The sequence below is a fragment of the Heterocephalus glaber genome, unplaced genomic scaffold, assembly GCF_053883595.1.
Source record: "Heterocephalus glaber isolate CG9 unplaced genomic scaffold, H.glaber_assembly_v1.0 deba00001509, whole genome shotgun sequence".
Taxonomy (NCBI): Eukaryota; Metazoa; Chordata; class Mammalia; order Rodentia; family Bathyergidae; genus Heterocephalus; species Heterocephalus glaber.
The window spans coordinates 54,033,479-54,054,005 of NW_028258325.1; positions in this window are offsets into that span (position 1 = coordinate 54,033,479).

Genomic DNA, 20,527 nt, shown 5'->3' on the forward strand with positions numbered 1-20,527 from the left:
GTAAAAATCATATGGTTTTATATTTACATTTATGCCTATAATTGGTGCTGTGTTATTTTTGTGAAAGATATAAGATCATCCAGTCATTCTAGTGTCGTTTTTTGAAAACACTATCATTTCTACATTGAATTGGCTGCAATCCTTTGTCAAGGATCAGCTGATAATGTTTATGTGAGCTTATTTCTAACTGTATCACCCATTACTTTTTACACACACGGCACTGGCTTTATTACTACAGCTTGATAGTAAGTCTTAGTATTGGTTAGTGTCTATTACCGACTGAAAACAGACTTGTAACATTATATGGACTATTCTGATTTTTTGGCTTATTAATTTAGATTCTATCACAGGTAGTGCCTTTGTTATCCTGTCTCTACTTTTGGGCTAAGGTCAAGTGTACATATTACATTTATTTCTATAATTACATTATACATTTTTAATTCATAGTGTCTCAAGTTTGAATATCTGTATGTATTTATATATCTTTCCTGAACTGGTTATTAGTTCTCTCTAGAGATAATAATTCAATTCTCTAGATTAGTTATCCTTAACAGCTGGTCAACAGTCTTGTCAAATAATGGATTTTGTAAACCCAACTATTGCACCTGGGAGGTGAGGCAGGAGGACTGGCATGAATATAAGGACAGCCTGCAGTATAAAGAGAGACCCTGTCTCAAAAAAAACAGAATAAATAAATAAAGGATTTTATGATTGTCCATAAGTGTTTGTAATATTTAGACAATGACCAAATCACCCACTAGACCATATGATCTATGCTAATTTTTTCCATCACTTTGTCTTCAAGCTATAGAAAAATTCATGGCTTATAATAACTACTCAGCATTATTTGTTCCATGAATATACCATCACACAGATACATTTTCTTCTCTAATGAAATATATCTATTGTTGGTATCACAAATAGATAACTACTGAACCTTAAGAGCATTTTTAGTAGTGGAAAGGACTTCATAATAAAAACTACCCTTTTAATCTGTGTTTAACATTACCCAAATAAATGTGGAAAGACACTGAACCTAGGGATGGGTAGATGAAAGAGAAAAAACTGTGACTTTTAAAATAAATCACTTGCATATTTATTGTCTCAATGATCTTGAGAAAATTACACTAGTTTTTAAAAATGGAGTTTAGAAGGCAAGACATGAGTAGAACATCAGAACATTTATCAAACTATGTTTCTCTTGAATTGGGGTAATATGTATATAAGCAATATCCATCTAGAAAATAGCACTGTTCTGTGAAAATTACATAGGTTCAAAAATTTCTTATTCTAATTTATAGGTAATCTCACACTTTCCATTATCTGTCACACTTGTATAATATGAATTTCATAAATTTTTATGAAATGTAATATGGTAATTCATAAAAAGTAAACAGAAATTTCAGAAAATAGGGCATTCAATACTACAATGTGATTGTTCAGAGTTGGCCAAAACTTCAGATCTATGTCTTTATTTACTTCATTATCTTATTCAAATTATTACTGTTCTCTACCTTTACACACTTAAATGAATTAATAATAGTTCAAAAAATTGAACTTTACTCATAATAAGCACATGAACAGGAAAAGAGGACACTAGTCCAGATCCATCGATTTCCCCAAATACCTGCAAATATATTATTTTCTTACATCATAAAGTTTATATAGCCTTATTTTTCTGCAATTCTCCCATTTGTGGCAATACCAGTGAACTGTGAAATGGGTTCTGAGTCATCAGGTTAAATGCAGAAAGGGCTTTAAATACAAAAATAAATCATTTTCTCAATCTCAAAAGGATATGCTTATTCCTGAAGGAATATTTTATATCTTCATCTGTTCTATAAGTTCCTGAAATTATTAATTTTTCAACCAGTAAATTTTAAACTAGTAATATTTCAGCTAATAGGTAATAATTGGAAAATGTTTTGGTTATATAAAGTATATCACATAAAACAGCTGGAAAAAGAAAGAAATGAATAGTCATTGTTAATATAAAAAATGTCAGTTTTATACTTTTGAAGATTAGAATTGATAGTCTAGAATTATTACTAAGAAATAATGATCAGTAAATGAGTTCAGATAGTAGAAAAATGATATTTGCCTTATTAGAAAAGTCAGTGTCACTCTTATACAGAGAGAAATGCTCTGAAATCCAAAGTGAGAGGTGGAGACATAGTTCCAACTCTGGTACTGTGTGCTGTGTGATATTAGATGAGCTAGTAATTACTCTCACCATGAAATGAGGTTATTATTAGCATTATCTCCAGTTTTTCTTCTGTGTTTTGCAAAAAATATTTCAATGTTTGTACTGTCTTAAAAATCAATAATAATGAAAAAGTAAAAATGAAATCTGTATATCCATTCGCGGAGGTGGTTATTATATAGTTAAAGTATATAAAAATGTACTATGAAATCCTATGAATTTATTATTAATTGGTAAATCAGACTGCAGAAGAAGATACAATTTCACCAACCTTACCATAAATTAAATAGTTCCCCAAAGAGCAAATAAATTGGATGGAGATTTAGTCTTTTATAAAAAAATGGGGGGGCTAATTTCTTATGTGTAGGATTTGAATTTCTTGTGAAATTAAAATATTTAGGAAAGAGAAGAGGCAAAGAATTTGGGGACAGAATTTAGTTCCTAGTCACTTTGACCCCACCATTCATATACGCTTATCTCAATTATCCTTTAATATTTTATAATTCTATTTAGTAAAATTTTTTTCTTAAACAATTTTTACTAACTCAGTACAAACCTTTCAATCTCAGGCTTTGACTCAGTACTGTCTGCAACATTTTCATCAGCTACCAGTGGTTTTTTTCTGAGGGTAGTGATTTCCCCTCTCCTGTTCTCAGCCCCATCCCAGAGGTTTCTCTGGCACTCAGGTTTACCCTTCCCTGGAGTCTCTGTTTTCTTCTTGCACATGCTGCCTTTGATTTGAGGAACTGAGCCAGGTCTGTGTCTTCTCCTTTCAGGATTTTCTTGCCATGATTGATGTAGACTCTGTAACTCCTTCATCAACACTAAAAGAACCGGGAAAAAAAAATCAACACTCATGCCTACATATTTAGAAACAAAATTAAATACTTCCTTTGCAACTTTATTTCTAAATAATTTGCTAAATTGTGCAAGAATCATGATCAAATAAAAAGGAAATGTTTAACTTGAAAACCAAGAACTCAGTTTAGTTTTTATTATATTCATCTCCTTTGTTCACTGGGGTGTGGAGATTAAGGCTAGTAAATAGATCTTCATAAAAATTTAAAATGCATCAAAAAGATAAATATAGTACACAGTAAGGAAATTAATTGTCTATCCTCATAATTTAAAAATTGGTGAGGTGATGGGAAAATAAGTAGAGTGAAGATATGTCTCAATGTATGTGGACATTATATGTCATAAACATGCACTAAAATTAATAATATCAACAGGAATGAAAAGTGAGAAAAGGTAATTAGCCGAGGAGGAAATGAAGAGGGAAGGAGGAGATAAAAAAAGAAACAACCTGTATTGTGCACATGTACCAACTCCCCAGGATAATTGTAAAATGCGTGTACTGCCAACATCTACTAATAAATAAACAGAAAATGAATATCAGAGATAAAAATCAGCAATGGTATTTTAATATATATATTAGATATATAATATCTAATATATAATACACAATATATAATGCACAATTCAAATATTTTAAGTTTTATGATCTGAGATATGTGAAGGATATTTTTTTCAGGAAGCTGAGAAACTTACTATCATTGTATTGAAAATCGTCTTGTTTTATTATTCCCTAGGATTATCCTGTTGTTTTCATTCAGACAAAGATACTTATGACCCAAGATTTGCATGAGTTAGCATACTTTAAAAAAAAATTATACCTGTATTAAAATACTTCTCATTGGCATAATAATAGCCAATGCTCATATGAGGCTTATCATAGACTGGTAATGTACTTAAGGCTTAACTACTTACTAACTCTGAGACAGCTATTTTTATAAATGCAAAAAGTGAGTCATTCAGAATTCAAATAACACAACGAAATTGATACAAACATAAAATGCCATAACTAGTCATACACCAATCTAAAGATGTAATCACATCACAAATCATGTTTATAGCCTCACACATACACATAAAGAGATAAATATATATGTAGGTGTCTATAATTTATCACTAAAGTTAAATCATTCAGCACAGAATTATGCTTATACTTTTAAGATGTAATTTGAACTGCAATATGGCAAATAAAACTATATATAATTTAAATGGCAACTTTTGAAACAGAATAATTTCAAACTGAATAATTATTCCATGGAATAATATCAATTTTTGAGTTTGTGTGTGTGTGTACCAAAATTTAGAGACTTAAAGCTACTAACAATCATTTTGAGGAGTTTGCTGTCACACAATAAAATGTAACCTTCCTTGACAGGCACCTAGGTCTTGCTTCTTGGCTCTCATTCACTCTAAATGGGTACTAAGAGTCATTTTTTCTGCCATTTCTACTTCCCACTCATTCAAAGATTTAAATGGGCTACAGTTAATAGCTCTACCCAGACATATACAATTTTCTTAAAGAATGAAGTAGGACCCCAGGGTCATTATATTTACTGTACAAGAAAGTTATAATGCACTTTGCTGAATAATAGTTTTCTGTAGCACTTTGTCTTGTTGATGCTTAGCATACTGTACAGTTACTGTAAAATAATTTTTAAATATCAGGATTTATCTTAGTGAATCTATTTTTAAGAAAACACAGTAACTAGTGCATAGTACAGTAGGCATTCAATACAATTTAATGAATATATAACAATACAAAATTAATCTTAAAATGATGCAACAAAAAGACATGGATAAAAGGAAGTTTTATATTAGTAAAAACAATCCACATCAGAGTGTCATTACAGGATATGTGGGAATGAGATAGGGAGATTGGCATGGTTTAGGCTGAGAAGCGAGGCGTGATCACAGTCAGATACCAGGGCATACACCAAGTAATCCCCAGGGCCCCACATATGGACTTTTGTCAGGCTCCTCCAATGCGTGGATGGAACAAAAGGACACAGATGCTATGAAGCGCTCACTACTGTGGCTGTCCTCATGGTAGCCTGCCCTGTGTTCCCCAAGGTGTACTTTTCTTTCAATTTTTTTCCTTCTTTTATTCAGACCAAGTTCACACAGCAGAGCCAGTTTATTCATTACCCTTTACTTTTACTTCTTCAAGTAAACATTATCACCATTTTTCCTTGCTTTGTTCAATTCTTTGTTCAAGATGGAAAAGAACCTGGAAACCAACTCAGGGAGGGTAGGCAAGCACTCCCACACCCAGTATCATTATTTGGCATAACTAGCCAGGAGACTCAAGTACCAGGAGGGTAACACCCTCTGACCACAATTTTGTTGTTTTTTCTCACCACAAGGTATTTTTCCTCTTTGCTTTCTCAAGCAGGACACAAATTCAAGGGCACTTCTCAAGGCCTACAGAGAATTGTTTGCTGTTCTTCCTATCAGGTGGGGGACAGGAGAAGAGCACATATGGCTTTTGTTTTTCTTCCACCCGCAATAGATGTTTTTTGTTTTTCAGGTTTTTTTTTTTTTCTCTTGCTCACTCCCTAGGTACAAGTTAAGTAGCCAGAAAGCTTGCAGCACTGTGTGTACGACCTAGAATTTGGTATGCCTTCTTATCTACATGACTGTTTGTTGTGCTTTGTTAGTCTTTTTGGAAATTACCCTACTCTCTGATTACTCCAGTTTATTGATGGTGTTTCTTTCTCTCAGATTTGTCTTCTTTGGTCTGAAGCATTGCCACATTACCTTGTCATTTTGCCAGGGCCCCTCATGTCTACTCACACAGCTAGACATGGGCTTGTGCCAACTGCTGCCATGTTTTTCTGTTTTTCTTTTATTTCCTACTAACTGCCTTATGAAACCTCACCCTTGCAGATACAAACTAAGTTTATGATTTTGGAGAACAAGAAAGAGCAAACTCTTTTCTTCTGAATTATTTTAACCTGCACTGTCTTTCCACAGGGAAAATAAAAAAACGTGTCTGCCTTAAACTCTCATGCTTTTGCAAGGGTGAGACTTTTGCTGGGGGGGGGGTGCATGACCATCTTACAGATGTGTGCACCCCACTTTCCCTTGTTCTCCTTGGCCTAAGTGACCATGGGGTGATGGGCACACAAAATGCCTGGACTGGAAGCACAGTCACAGTGCTGATACATGCACACTCAGAGGCCTAAGGCGAGGATAGCTGAGGCACCCACATGAGAATGATCTGTGTCAGTGCCACACCCCACCCCATGCAGATCCCAGGGGAGCCCCTGTTCACAGCAGACTAACATCAGCCATGGGAGCCCACATCAGCCAAGCCGATTTTAGCTGACTCGACTCCCTCAGAGTTTTAAAGCCCTCCTAAACCTACAACACATGTCCGACAATCTGTGCAGAACAAATGAACAGCATTTGAAGCTTGGCTAAGATAATTGTGAGTGTACAAAAGCAGGGCCATCCCCGTACTTAGGAAAAAAATGGCTTCCATTTATTTTGCTTTAAACAAAGTACTAAATTCTGTTTACTATCAGAATAAATGCACTAGATAAATTTCCCAGTTTGCCTCATTCTGCTTCAGTACAGCCATCAAGTGGCTCAAGTGGCTAAGGAAGTCCCAGTGGGAAGGGACATCATCCTTATCTCACAAGAATCAAGAACTAGGTAAGGCCAAGAAATGACTTTACCTTCTTCTCCCTAAGGAGTTAATGAACCCCAATATGGAGGCAAAAGCCCTCAGTGGATTTTCTTCTGTGCCTCTGTGAACAACACCAAAATCACTCTAAGGTTCAGACAGAGAAGCCTATCTAGGCAGCCAGTGTTAGGGTCTCATAAGGGACTCTATGGGGCCCTCAGGTCTCCTTTTTCTGCATGGGATGCATGTTAAAGAGCTAAGACCTAGTTGTCTCCTTCTCTATAAGCCCCAAGATGAGCCAGTGGGAAACCTATTGGACTTCACCACCACACAGATTTCACTGACTTCACCACTAGGCCATACCCTTGATGGGTGGGAAAGGTTTGATCCTGACAATTTAAAACAGAAACAGCCATCTACTATTGCGATGTGATTTGAATTCAGTATGAACTGGGAAATGGTGAAAAATTCATATAGGATGGTACTTTAAATTATGAGACTATTCTCCAGTAATGGCATTTCTGCTTAAAACATAAAGAGATGATGTGGAGTGCCTTATGTTCAGGTTTTTGTGACTCTTTATAAAAGGGAATGATCAGAATTTATGGTGTTTAAAGTGGCCCCTGAAGAGGGGACAGCTATCCTGGAAGACTCAATCCTGAGAGCTTCATTTGTCTCTCAGGGGGATGTGGGTCTCTCTGACCTATTTGATGATACTTTGAGCTCTCCTCAACCTACCCCTTATATTCCCCAGGCTAATGAATCAGGTCCACCCCCTCCAAATGACTCTGGACCTCCATTAGAGACTAGTGCCCAAGAGAAACCCGGTGTTCCTCAGCTGAACCCAAAGTGGTCCTTCTTACTATTCTAATTCACAATTTATCCTGCACTTAAGGGAGGTCCCACAGGTGGAAATGAGTACTCCAGTGCAAGTCCCTTTTTCAGTTACAGATGTCCACGAGTGCAAAGAATGACTAGGCCAACTGTCAGAGGACCTTAGTAAGTTTTCAGGTGAGTTTCAAAATTTACCCTTGATTTTGATTTATCATGGTGTGATGTTCAATTCATCTTGGCCACTTGCTGTAGGCCCAGTGAGAGACAAAGTATTCTACAAGGGGCTAGAAACTATGCAGATGAGCAAAATGCTTTTTAAAGGGAAGAAAACCAACCTGGAGATACTATTCTCCCTTCCACAGAACCAAATTGGTGCTATAATACTAGTCATAGACTAGAAATGATAACTAAAATGCTAGCTGCTCTTACCATGGGAATAAAAAATGTGCATCAAAAAGTCTGTTAATTATAATAAATTGAGTCAGATCATACAGGATGCAGAGGAAAATCCAGCTGTTTTCCATAACCAATTAGTAGAAGTCTTTAATAAATAAAATAATGTAGAACCATCTTCCTGGGAGAGAGAAGCACTACTGGGCCATCATTTCATCTGTCAGTCAGCCCTAGATATTCAACATAACTACAAAAACTACAAGTGGGGCCAAAAACAACTCTGGTTCAATTGCGGGACATATCCTTTTCTTTGTTCAACAATTAGGATCCAGACGAAAGACAAAATAGAAAGGCTAAGATTATAGCTACTGCAACTGGCAGTGATTTAAATCCTCCCAGTACATCTAAGGAAAATCTCAGGGACAACCTGGGAAACAGTTCCTATTTCAAATGCAAGAGGACTGGACACTGGGCCTGAGATTGCCCACTGCCTGGGCCCTTCAAATGTGGGGCAGCTAAAGTGCCTGACTAGTTGCATTGGAGGTCTAACTGTTCCCACTCCCAGAGAGGGGCTAGGCTGGCCAGAACCTCCATTTTCTTCTCCAATAACTGAAAAAAATCACAGGGAAACCTGCAATGTCTCTGACCATGGACATCGCTGTCTCCTCTGAGGAACCTTGGAAAGTCTTAAATGTCATAAGTGAGTCAATTCAATTCCTTATTGATACAGAGGTGGCTCATGCTGTTTTGATTTCCTTCTCTGGAAAACTTTCCAGTAAGTCTATACCTATATTTCCATCAAGTGGTCCCCTAATTGGAGACTAAATAAAACAAGGTCTTACTTATCCTCTGTTGCTACATGCCCAAGCAGCAATCTGAAAAGAAAAGAGGCTTACTAAAGACAAATCATCTGTAAAGCACCACAGGAAATTATACAACTTCTAGAGACAGGTCATCTTCCCAAGCAGTTTGAACTTATGCACTGTAAAGGGTACCAAAGAGACATGTCTGAAGTCTCCTTGAGAAATCAAAAGGCTGATAGGGAAGCAAAAAGAAAAATCCTATAGCCTCTTAAGTGTCTATCATTATTCTCAGTTCCAGAGGAACCATTAAAACCCATCTATACTCCCCAGGAAGATAAATGGGGCTCAGCATGAGGGGAAATTACAAAGAAACTCTGGAGCTATTTAGAAAATAAACTGGTCCTCCTTCAAGGAACACAGTGGAAGGCTATACAAACACTTCATGATTCTTTCCATATAGGAGGAGATGTTACAATGCAGATGATGACTGAAGGTTTCACAGGACCAAGACAAGTGGCAACCACCTGACAGGTCTGCAAAACTTGCCACTCTGTGCCTACAATAACTAGGCAAACCCAAACCACCTCCTTTATTCTCCTGTACAGAGGAGAAGGACATACCCTGAGGAGGACCAGCAATTAGACTTTACCCACGTGCCACCATGTAGGGGATTTAAACAGGTATTAGTTCTAATTGACCCCTTTATAGACTAGATTGAAGCCTTTCCCACCTGTTCAGAAAAGTCTATGGAAGTAGTAAAGGTTCTTCTTAAAGTAATCATCCCCAGATTTGAACTACCCTAGCCTCTCCAGAGTAACAATGGGCCTTCTTTTCCCTCCCAAATAATTCAGGTGGTGGCAAAGGCACCTGGCAGCCTCAATCTTCTGGAAAGGTACAGAGAACCAACCAGACCCTAAAGTGCACTCTGATAAAACTTTTCCAATAAATGTCTTATCACAGTCTGGGTTTTAGGGCCCCCAAGGCTGAAATAAGGAATTTATCCAACCCTTTTAAACTAAGTATGCAGGTTGACTGACTCCCACCACTAAAAAAGAATTTTCACAGTGCACCAGTAAAGAGGTATGAGGATTTATTAGAGGTAGATATAGGCTGCACTCAGAGTGGAGTGTAGGTCCTCAAAGAAATGAAGCACAAGACATTTAGGAATTAGTGTTCTTTTATGTATTTTGGGAGATCAAAATCTGTAGAATTCAATAATCCATAGTCTTAATCTTAGTGGGTGGGAGAGGATGGCCCACTCCTAATGTGATAATGGTTTATTCCTAGGGGAAATGCCAGAAGGGTGGTACTTTCCTTAGTGAAAGAGGACCATTTGTAAATAAAAGTGAATGGGCAGATCCCTTTGCAGCTGAAAGGGAGTTGCTCAGGTTTGCTCTTTTGGGAAAAGGAAAAACAAAACAAAACAAAACAAAACACCAGGCTCTTATTCTGAAGCTGCAGCTTTTCTTTAAAATTCAATTTTTAAAATTTCAGACATCTTGGCAAATGGTAGAGTGGTGAACAGCAGAAAATCAATCTCTTCAAGATTTGGAGTCCAGACATTGGAATATAGCAACATAGAGAAGAGAAGAAAGAGGGAAGTGGGTCCCCAAGACCCAGCACAGATTTGAGGTAAGAATTGGAGCCAATGGGGAGAGTGAGGAGAGAGAAGAGAGGGACCTCAACACATAAGAGGAGGTGCCAAATGTCACTTTCACCATAAACACAGATTGTGGCAGGTGAGAGGTGTCTTAAATCAACAGAGGCACGGTGACTATGGGTGACTTCGGATGCTTCCACAGAGAAGTACATCAGTGGAATGGAGCAATGAATGCTGTGGGCTGCAATGGCTGGTGAGTGATTTCAATTCAAATGTCAACAGGAAAGGCCAATTGGCTAGTCATCATTTTGGAAAGAGACCAACTGAACTCAGGACTGAGAGCAGCTGTGTGTTGGCTTTATCTTGGGACTCCCAGTGTTAAGGTGAAGCACAGCTGCAGGAGACACCCTGGGTCAGGGAGCTGAATTCAAGCTAAAGCATTTGATAGAGTTCAACACCTACACATAATAAAAATACCACAGTATAATTGGAACAGATAGTCTTTATCTCAATTTGATAAAAGCCATCTATGACAAATAAAAAGATAAAATCTTACTAAATGGTTAAAAACTGAAACCTTTCTCTCTAAAATCAGGAACAAGGCAAGGATGTCCACTATCACCACTCCTATTCAATATAGTTCTGGAAACATTAGCCAGAGCAATGAGAGAAGAAGAAAATATAAAAGAAATAAGGATATAAAAGGGAGAAGTTAAATTATCATTATTGAGGATGACATGAGACTCTACATGGAAGATCTCAAAAACTTTACCAAAAGACATTTAGAATTAATAATCAAATTCAGGAACATAATTAGATACAAAGTCAACATTAAAAAATCAATAACATCCCTGTACACAAATAACAAACTTGCTAGGAGAGAAATTAGGAAAACCACCCCTTTCACAGTAGCATTAGACAAAATGAAATAAGTAGAAATCAGTCTAACAAAAAACATAAAATACCTTTACATTGAAAACCACAGTAATCTGAAAAAGAAGATAGAAGAGGATATCAGAAAATGAAAAGATATGCCTTGTTCTTAGGTATGCAGAACCACTATAGTGAAAATGGTCATACATCTAAAGTTGTTATGCATGTTTAATGTAATTCCAATCAAAATACCAATAGCATACCTCACAGAAGTGAAAAAATAACCCTAAAATTTATTTGGAGCCAGAAGAGACCTAGAATAGCCAAGGCAATAGAATAACAAAGGCAAGGCAGAGAACATCACAATTCCTGACTTAAAATTGTACTATAAATCTACCATGTTATAAACAGCATGGTACTGGCAAAAGAATAGACCAGTGGATCAGTGGAACAGATTATTAGATGCAGAAAAAACTCCAAACACACTCAGCCACTTCATCTTTGACAAAGGGGCTAAACATCTTCACTGGAAGAAAGATACTCTGTTTTATAAATGCTGCTGAAAAAACTGACTTTCTACATGTCGAAGTTTAAAACTAGACCCATGTCTCTCACCATGCACTAAACTAAAATTTAAATGGATCAAGCATCTAAATATTAAAACAGAAATGTTAAAGCTGCTGGAAGAGAGAATAGGATTCTTAAAGATACAGGTATAGGCAAAGACTATGAATAAAAGCAGATTGTACAGGAAATATAACAAAGAATCAATAACTGGTATCTCATCTTATTAATAAACTTTTGCACAGCAAAATAAACCACCAGCAGAGTGAAGAGGCAACCCACAGAGTGAAAAATATTTTACCTGCTGTTCCTCAGACAAAGAACTAATATCTAGAATATATAAAGAATTCAAATATTAGACACCCCAAATTTAAACACCCAATCCCCACATGGGCACCTGAAATGAAATTACACTTCTCAGATAAAGAAGTACAAATGGCAAATAAATATATTAAAAAATGTTCAACATCACTGGTCATTTGAGAGATGCAAATTCCAACAACACTAAGATTGGATCTCACTCCAGAAAGAATGGCTGTTATCAAGGAATTAACCAATAACAAAGACTGGCTGGGCTATGAAATAAAATGAACCCTTCTCCACTGTTGATGTGAATGTAGACAATTACTGTGAAAACTGATATGGAGATTACTCAAAAAACTAAAAGTGAGGTTCCAGTTGACCCAGCTATTCCACTGCTTGGTATCTTCCTGAAAGAATTAGAAGTATCATAGCACAGAAATATATACACATTCATGTTTATGGGAGCAGAATTTGTAATAGCTAAGTCCCTAAAACAGAACAAATGTCTATTAACTGATGAATAGATATAGAAAATGTGGATTTCTTTATACAATGGAGTATGACTCTGCCATAAGGAAGGATAAACAAGACATTTCTAGGAATATGGATCCACCTTGAGATCATACTCTTAAGCGACAGAAATCAGACACACATGTTTAAATATTCCATTGTTTTTCTGATGTGATAAACTGAAAGGGTAAATGAGGACCAAAAGGTGTAATAGTTATTGGGAAATAAAAAACATTCAAAAGTGAAGGGGAACAAGGGAGGGAGAAGGGAGAAAGGAGGAAAGAAAAAAGAGAATAGAAGAGAAAAAGTGGAAATAAAGCTTTTATAAATAAGGAGAAGAAGAAGGTTTGAAAGGAGAGGAGAGGATTGGAGAAAAAAACAATAAAATTATGTACAGGTACAAATTCTCTATGATAAATATGATTATTGTATATATCTAAAATGCATCAATAATATTAATTAAAAAATAAAAATATGATTTCCTTTTCTCTATTTTACCTAACTTTATTTCTTCTATCCTACTTCAGTCTGAGTTCTGGCTCCAATTCCTGCCAATAGTGCTCATAAGAGTTCATAACATGCCCCAAAGTGGGCCAAATTTGAGCCCATTTGACCTGTTCTATGGGAGGCCATTTCTATCTGCTGATATGATAGCACACCAAGAAACTACAAAACTCTTACAATAGCTCATTAATCTGGGCCAAGTACAGCAGGCTATCCAAATGTTTGGAAACAGAGTTCTGCTAGCTCCTGGCTCAGGGAGACCACCTACTGTGTAAACTAGAGACCAAGTACTCATAAAAACTCAGAGAGAGGGGATACCTACTGACCAATTAAAGCCAAAGTGGAAGGGCCCCTTATCAGTGATCCTTCCACAACCACTGTAGTAAAGTTGGCATAAATAGACAATTAGATTCATCCTTCTAGAGCAGAGCTGGTCCCACCTGAACTGTCTGAATGAAAAGATCACGCAAAAGAAAAAAGCTACTCCTGTGAACCTCTGAAAAACTTGAGATTTCTCTTCAAAAAGGAAGATTCCCATGCTGCTACAGATAAGTAAACAAGATGTTGCTAAGGCCATTGCTTTCAGACTCTTAATAATTTCTCTAACAGGAAGTGTGGAAATCTTTCCTGCTCCTCACATTTGGGTGATAGTGAAGTGTGTTCCACCTGCCAAATAGGCAGCTCGATCATCATTAACTTTTTTCTCACTGTCTTCTGACAGTTTTTTCTTTCTTTGATCCAGCTAGTGAGCCACAGCATCCCAAGGAATTTGAAGAACACATAATCACAACCAGGTAGTGTCTACAGCCCCTTCCAGCTTGAAGAAACTATGGAAGACAGAGACCTCCACTCCCTTAGCGCACATAAAGAATTATGGGAATTTGTGTCTCTCAGAGGGAAATGATATAAGGAGATAGGTTTGGCTTAGACTGCCTAAGAAGGGAAACATGATCAGATCCCAGAACATGCACTAAATTGTTCCCAAGGCCCTGTATACGAGCTCCCAGGTTCTCACAATGTGTGGATGGAATAAAAGAACCCAGATACAATGAAGTGTCTACTGCTATGGCTTTTCTCATGGTATCCCATGCTGGGTTCTGCAGGATCTACCTTTACTTTGATTTTTCCCCCTTTTATTTGGCTCAAGTTCACTCTGAACAGACAGTTTCTACTTTCCCCTTCAGTTTTACCTTTTGAAATAAACTTTGTCACTGGTTTTGCTTGTCTTGTTCAATTCTTTATATGAGATGGAAAAGAATCTAGAAACTAACTCCAGAAAGATAAGTAAATACTCCCAAACTCAGTAGCAGGAGCAGAATAGTCCTTGGTTTTTATCAGAAAATAAAGATCCACTTAGGAGTCCTGCCCAGAATCTGCCATGTCTGCCTCTTGTCAAAAAGGCCTGATAAATTCATCAACAAGAATAGGTCAATCATTTTTCTCATTGCAGCTACCAAGGTTGGCATGACTGTTCTTTTATTATAGCATACTCATGAAGAGTGAACACTGTTAATGTTACTGGTCACTCTGACTCACATAACTCACACATTCATTTGCTCACCACTGATCCAGTCAAAAGAAGCCATTTATTTGGTAAAAGAAAAAAAGTATCCAAAGTTAGGTCCCAGGTGATGGATAGGCCCATTTACCTCCACTCACCATGTCACTGTGTGCTGTTATGCTAGGGTTTTTTATAGAAATGAACAATGAAAGAGGGAAAACATTGAAACAATAGACTTATTGAGGCTTGTTCCATCCTGTCCTGGATGGGGGTCTTTCTCCTTCTTCCTAAAAGAATGTAGTTGGATTTGTGTCCTGGCATGAGCATCTGCATATATTCTGTGCATTCCTATGGGCTGAGGAGAGGCGGAGCTATTTATGCCCTAGGTTGTAGGAAGTTCAGAAGCCACTTGTCTCTAAAAGAAAAACTCCAATTTTTAAAGTTCCATTTTGCAGTGCCAAGTACAACTCAATGCTTACTTTAGTTCAGCCCTCACTCTTGAGGGCCTTAAGGTGCTGTATTATCTATCTGGCTGTTTCATGTTAGATTGGAGTATAGATTTCCTAAAAGGTAGCTAGAGTACAAGCAAAGGTAAATCAGATGCTTGAGACTAGAAAGATTATAATTAAAGACTGTGAGGTAAAATGCAAAAGAAAACAAAAGTCTCAGGAGTTGCCTAACAGCTATACCTGTTAGAAGAACATTTTTCTCTTAGGGAATCATGCATAAAGACTCTCTTTTAAAACCTCATATCATAAAAACAGAATCTTTTTTTCTTGTAACTCCACAGCATCACCATTTGGGAGATTGCACATAATTTACTAATGCCAAGACCAAGAATTAGTTTACTAACAACTTTAGGATTTCTTAGGTACATTCTTAAACAACTCTAAAAATTTTGAACAGTGTGCCAGAGTTAACATCTATTTTACCAATTAAGAATATACAATTTTTACTAAACCTGTCAGTAACTGACAAAGACAGACATGGATTTGCCAGTTATATGACTGTAAGCAATACACAAATAATTTGTCAAAATATTTTAGTTATTTTTATAGTATAATAACAATCATGTCTAACTGCTGTATGCCAGGAAAATTATATTTTTTAAATTTTGATATAATAAGCAGATATTAATAAAGAAAATATAAAAGTTGTTCTATGAACAATATTTATGAATCTATGAATATCTATGAATAATTTTTCATGACAAAAATCATTAGAGAATAAAAATAGGAAATACACTATGCATCATGATCTAAAACAATATATTTTCATTTTCTAATCTCTCAGCTCATTTCCTAATAATACTATCTTGTTTTGCTTAAAGCATTTTAAGTATTTGCAAAGTATCTCACATTCTGTATAATTTTGAACATTTTTTTCCTATTTCACTGCATTTATTATTCCTTTTGGTATTTATTTTTTATTATCAGTTTCTCATGGCAGAGAGATAATGAGATATTTACACGAGTGTGTTCAATTTATTTCACTTAAAAGTATGTTCTCAAGGTATATCTATTTATCAATAAATGTCTCAAAATTATTCTTCTTTATGGCTGAGTAGTACTCCATTATATAAAAATATTTGCATCTCTCAAATTACCAGCGATGTTGAACATTTTTTCATGTATTTATTTACTCTTTCTACTTCTTGATTTGAGAAAAATGTATTTAACTCAGATGTCAATTTTTGAATTGGGCCTTTAAATTTGGGTGGACTGATTTTTTTCAATTCCTTATATATTCTAGATATTAGTCTTTTGTCTGAGGAATTGCTAGCTAAATCTTTTCCCACTCAATGGGTAGCCTCTTCACTCTGTAATTTCTTTTGTTGTGTCAAATTTTTTTTAATAAGATGAGTTCCCAGTTATTTATTCTTTGTAATTTTTCCTGTGTGGTCTGGGTTTTGTTCATGAAGTCTTTGTCTACTTATTTGTTTGCAAGTGTTCTATCTATTCTCTCTTCCAGTAGATTTAGTGTTTCTGTTTTAATATTTATATCTTTGATCCACTTTGAGCTCAGCTTAGTGCATGGTGAGATACATGGGTTTAATTTTAGTATTCTGTATGTAGAAAGCCAGTTTTTCCAACACCATTTATTAAAGAGGCTATCTTTCTTCCAGTGAACATGTTTAGCCCCTTTGTAAAAGACAAGGTGACTGAGTGTGTTTGAGGTTTTTTTCTGCATCTTTTAGTCTGTTCTATTGAATTTCAGGTCTTTTTTTTTTTTTTTAACCAGTACCATGTTGTTTCTTTACAGAAGCTCTGTAGAATAATTTTAAAACAGGGATTGTGATGCTTCCTTGCCTAGCCTTTGTTGCCCACAATTATTTTTGCTATTCTAGGTTTATTCTTATTTTAAATGAATTTTAGGAATAATTTCTCTAGTTCTGTGAGGTATGCAAATGGTATTGCAATTGGGATTGCTTTAAATCTGTGTAACAATTTGGGGAGTATGGTGATCTTCACTATGTTGGGTCTTCCTATCCATGAGCAAGGGATGTCTTTCCATTTTCTGATATCCTCTTTGATCTCCTTTTACAGAGTACTGTAGTTTTCATTGTAAACATCTTTTACTTCCTCTGTGAGATTCATTCCTAAGTGTTTCTTTTCTTTTCTTTTCTTTTTTATGCTGTTGTGAAGGTATTATTTCACTAATTTTTCTCTCGGTGAGTTTGTTATTTGCATACAGGAATGCTATTGCTTTTTGTTATTGACTTTGTATTTAGCTAACTTACTGAATTTGATCATTAAATCTAGGAGTCTTTTGGTGAAATTTTTAGTATCTTGTATGTAATGTATCATGTCATATGTAAATAATAGTTCAACTTCTTCCTTTCCTGTCTTTATTCATTTTAATTCTTTCTCTTGTCTGATTGCTGTAGCTAATATTTCCAGAACTATGTTAAATAGGAGTTGTGACAGTAGACTTCTTGTCTCATTCCCAATTTAAGGAGTAAAGCTTTCAGTTTTTTACCATTTAGTATGATGTTGGCTGTTGGTTTCTCATAGATGGCTTTTATCAGAATGAAGTAAAGATCATCTGTTCCAATTTTCTGTAGAGTTTTTAATCATGAATGGATGTTGGACTATGTCAAGTGCTTTTTACACCTCTATTGAGATGATCATGTGATTTTTGTTTTTGGTTCTGTTGACATGGAGTATTACATTTATTGACTTGTGTATGTTGAACAATCTGTGCATCCCTGGGATGAATTCTGCTTGGTCATGTTGTATAATCTTGATGATTTGCTGCATTCTGTTTGCCAATATCTTATTGAAAATTTTGACATCTATGTTCATTGGCGAGATTGACCTGTAGTTCTCTTTTTTGATTGGATCTTTTTCTATTTTGTTTTTCTTGTTTTTCCCCTCTGTTTTTGATATCAGGGTAATAATTGCTTCCAGGAATGATTTTGAGAGTATTGCATCCCTTTCTATTTCATTGAAGCATTTGAAGAGCAATGGCATTAGATCTTGTCAACATTTCTTGTAGAATTCAGCAATGAATCTGTCAGGACCTGGGATTTTCTTTTTTGCTATGTTTTAATTACATTTTCAATTTCATTGAGTAATACTGGATTGGTTAGAATTTTTATATCTTCATGATTCAGCTTTGGTAATTCATATGTATTGTTGTTGATGACTAAGTTTGAACAACAGAAATGCTGCACACTCTGTGCCAGATTCAAGCCCATTTATTGCAGCCAGTGGCCAAGGGGGCCTAGCATAAAGAAAGTTTCCTCACCAATGGGAAATAGTTTGATTTCTCCTTTTAAACCATGCTTTCAGTTGGGGAGGGCTCAGGGGAGAATCAGTGGAATCTCACAGAAGCAGAATCATGCCAGGTTAGTGGGGGGTACAAGGAAGTTTCACACACAGTAGGTGAGCTACAAAACATCCTGCAACTGCAGTGAGTTTACTACCAAGCAGGATGTGGGGGTTTTGGGTGCTTTGTTCATGTCAAGCACTTTGTTCAAGTACAGGTACAAAATGGCATTGAGGGACAAGATGGAGTCAGGTTGGCCATCACAGCATCTAGAATCTGTCCATTTCTTCTGTGTTTTCCATCTTATTAGACTACAACTTCTCAAAGTAAATGTTAATGATCTTCTGAATTTCTATAGAATGCAGTATGATTTCACTCTTTTCATTCCTAATCGCCTTAATTTGAGTCTTGTCTTTCATTTTTTTATAAGATTGGCTAAGGGTTTATCAATTTTATTTAATCTTTCAAAAAGCCAACTCTTCAATTCATTGATTCTTTATATCATTTTCATAGTTTCAATTGTATTAATTTCTACTCTGATCTTTACAATTTCCTCTCTTGTAAGATATTTGGGCAATTCGCTGCCTGCTGCGCAAGCGCAAGTACCTGAGTTCGATCCCCGGTACCAAAAAAAAAAAAAGATATTTGGGCTCAACTTGTTCTTCTTTTTCTAGACATTTGAGGTTCAGCATTGGGTTGTTTATTTGAGCTCTTTCTGTTTTCCTGCTGTGAGAATTTATTGCTTTCCTATTAGCACTGTCTTCTTTACATCCCAGAGGTTTGGGTATGTTGTACTGGCATTATCATTTGACTGTATATACTATTTAATTTCTTCTTTAATTTCATCTGTGGCCCATTGGTTGTTCAGGAGGGTGTTATTTAATTTTCATGTGTTTATGCAGTTTTTATTGTTTCTTATGCCACTGATTTCCAATTTCACTGCCCTATGATCTGATAATATGCATGAGATAATTTCAATCTCTCTGCATTTACATAAGCATGTTCTATGGGCTAGTATGTGGTCTATTTTGGAGAATGTGCCATGTGCAGCCGAGAAGAATGTGTATTCCAATGGTGTGGGTTGGAAAACGCTGCAAATACCTACTAACTCCATTCATTCACAGGTTTGGTTCAGTTCCAATATTTTTTGTTGATTTTTTGTCTAATTGATCTGTCTATTTTTGATAATGGGGTATTGAGGGTTCCCCATTACAATCGTATTAGTGCTTATTTGATTTTTCATGTCCATTAATATTTGTTTTACATATTTTGGTACACTTGTATTTGGTGCATATATATTTATGATTGTTATCTCTTCCTCTTGCATTGTTTGTTCCCTTTACAAGAGTGTAGTGATCTTCTTTGTCTCTCTTAATCAGTCTTGGCTTGATACTCACTTTGTCTGCAAATAGTTATCACTACCCCTGTTTTTTCTGGCTTCTTGTCACATGGAGTATTGTTTTCTATCTTTTAACTTTTAATCTATGAATTTATTTTGAGTTAATTTTTTTGTCCGAAAGATCTTGTTTCTTGATCCATTCTTCCAGTCTCTTTCTTTTGATTTGTGAAATGAGCTCATTTACATTGATGGTAATAACTGAAACATATTGGCTTATTCTTGCAATGTTATTGTCCTGATGTTGGTTTCTTATCTTCCCCCTCTTTTTAATTAATTGCCATGCCTGGTGAATTTTTTCTGTTGATGTCCTTGGAGTTGTGGTCTTCATTGTCTCTTCCTTAAATATCCTTCAGGGCAATTTGTAGAGCTAGTTTAGTGGTCATGAATTTCTTCAGTTGTTCTTTGTCATAGAAGTATCTTATTTCTCCATTGAAAGATAGTTTTGCAGGGCACATCTATCTGGGCTGGAAGTTATTTTCTTTCAGAACCTGGAATAATTCACTCCATATTTTCCTTGACTTAAGGGTTTATGTTGAGAAGTCTGATGTAACTATGTTGGGCTTTCCTTTGTAGGTGATTTGTTTCTTTTCACTAACATCTTTAATATTCTGTTCTTGTGCTGAATTTCTGGGATCTTGATAATTATATGCCTTAGTATGAATTTATTTTGGTCATGGCTCATTGGTGTTCTATGTGCTTCACTTATTTGCATATCAAATTCTTTTTCCATGTTTGGGAAGTTTTCTATCAATACTTCTTTGAATAGACTTAGTGTATCCTTTGCAC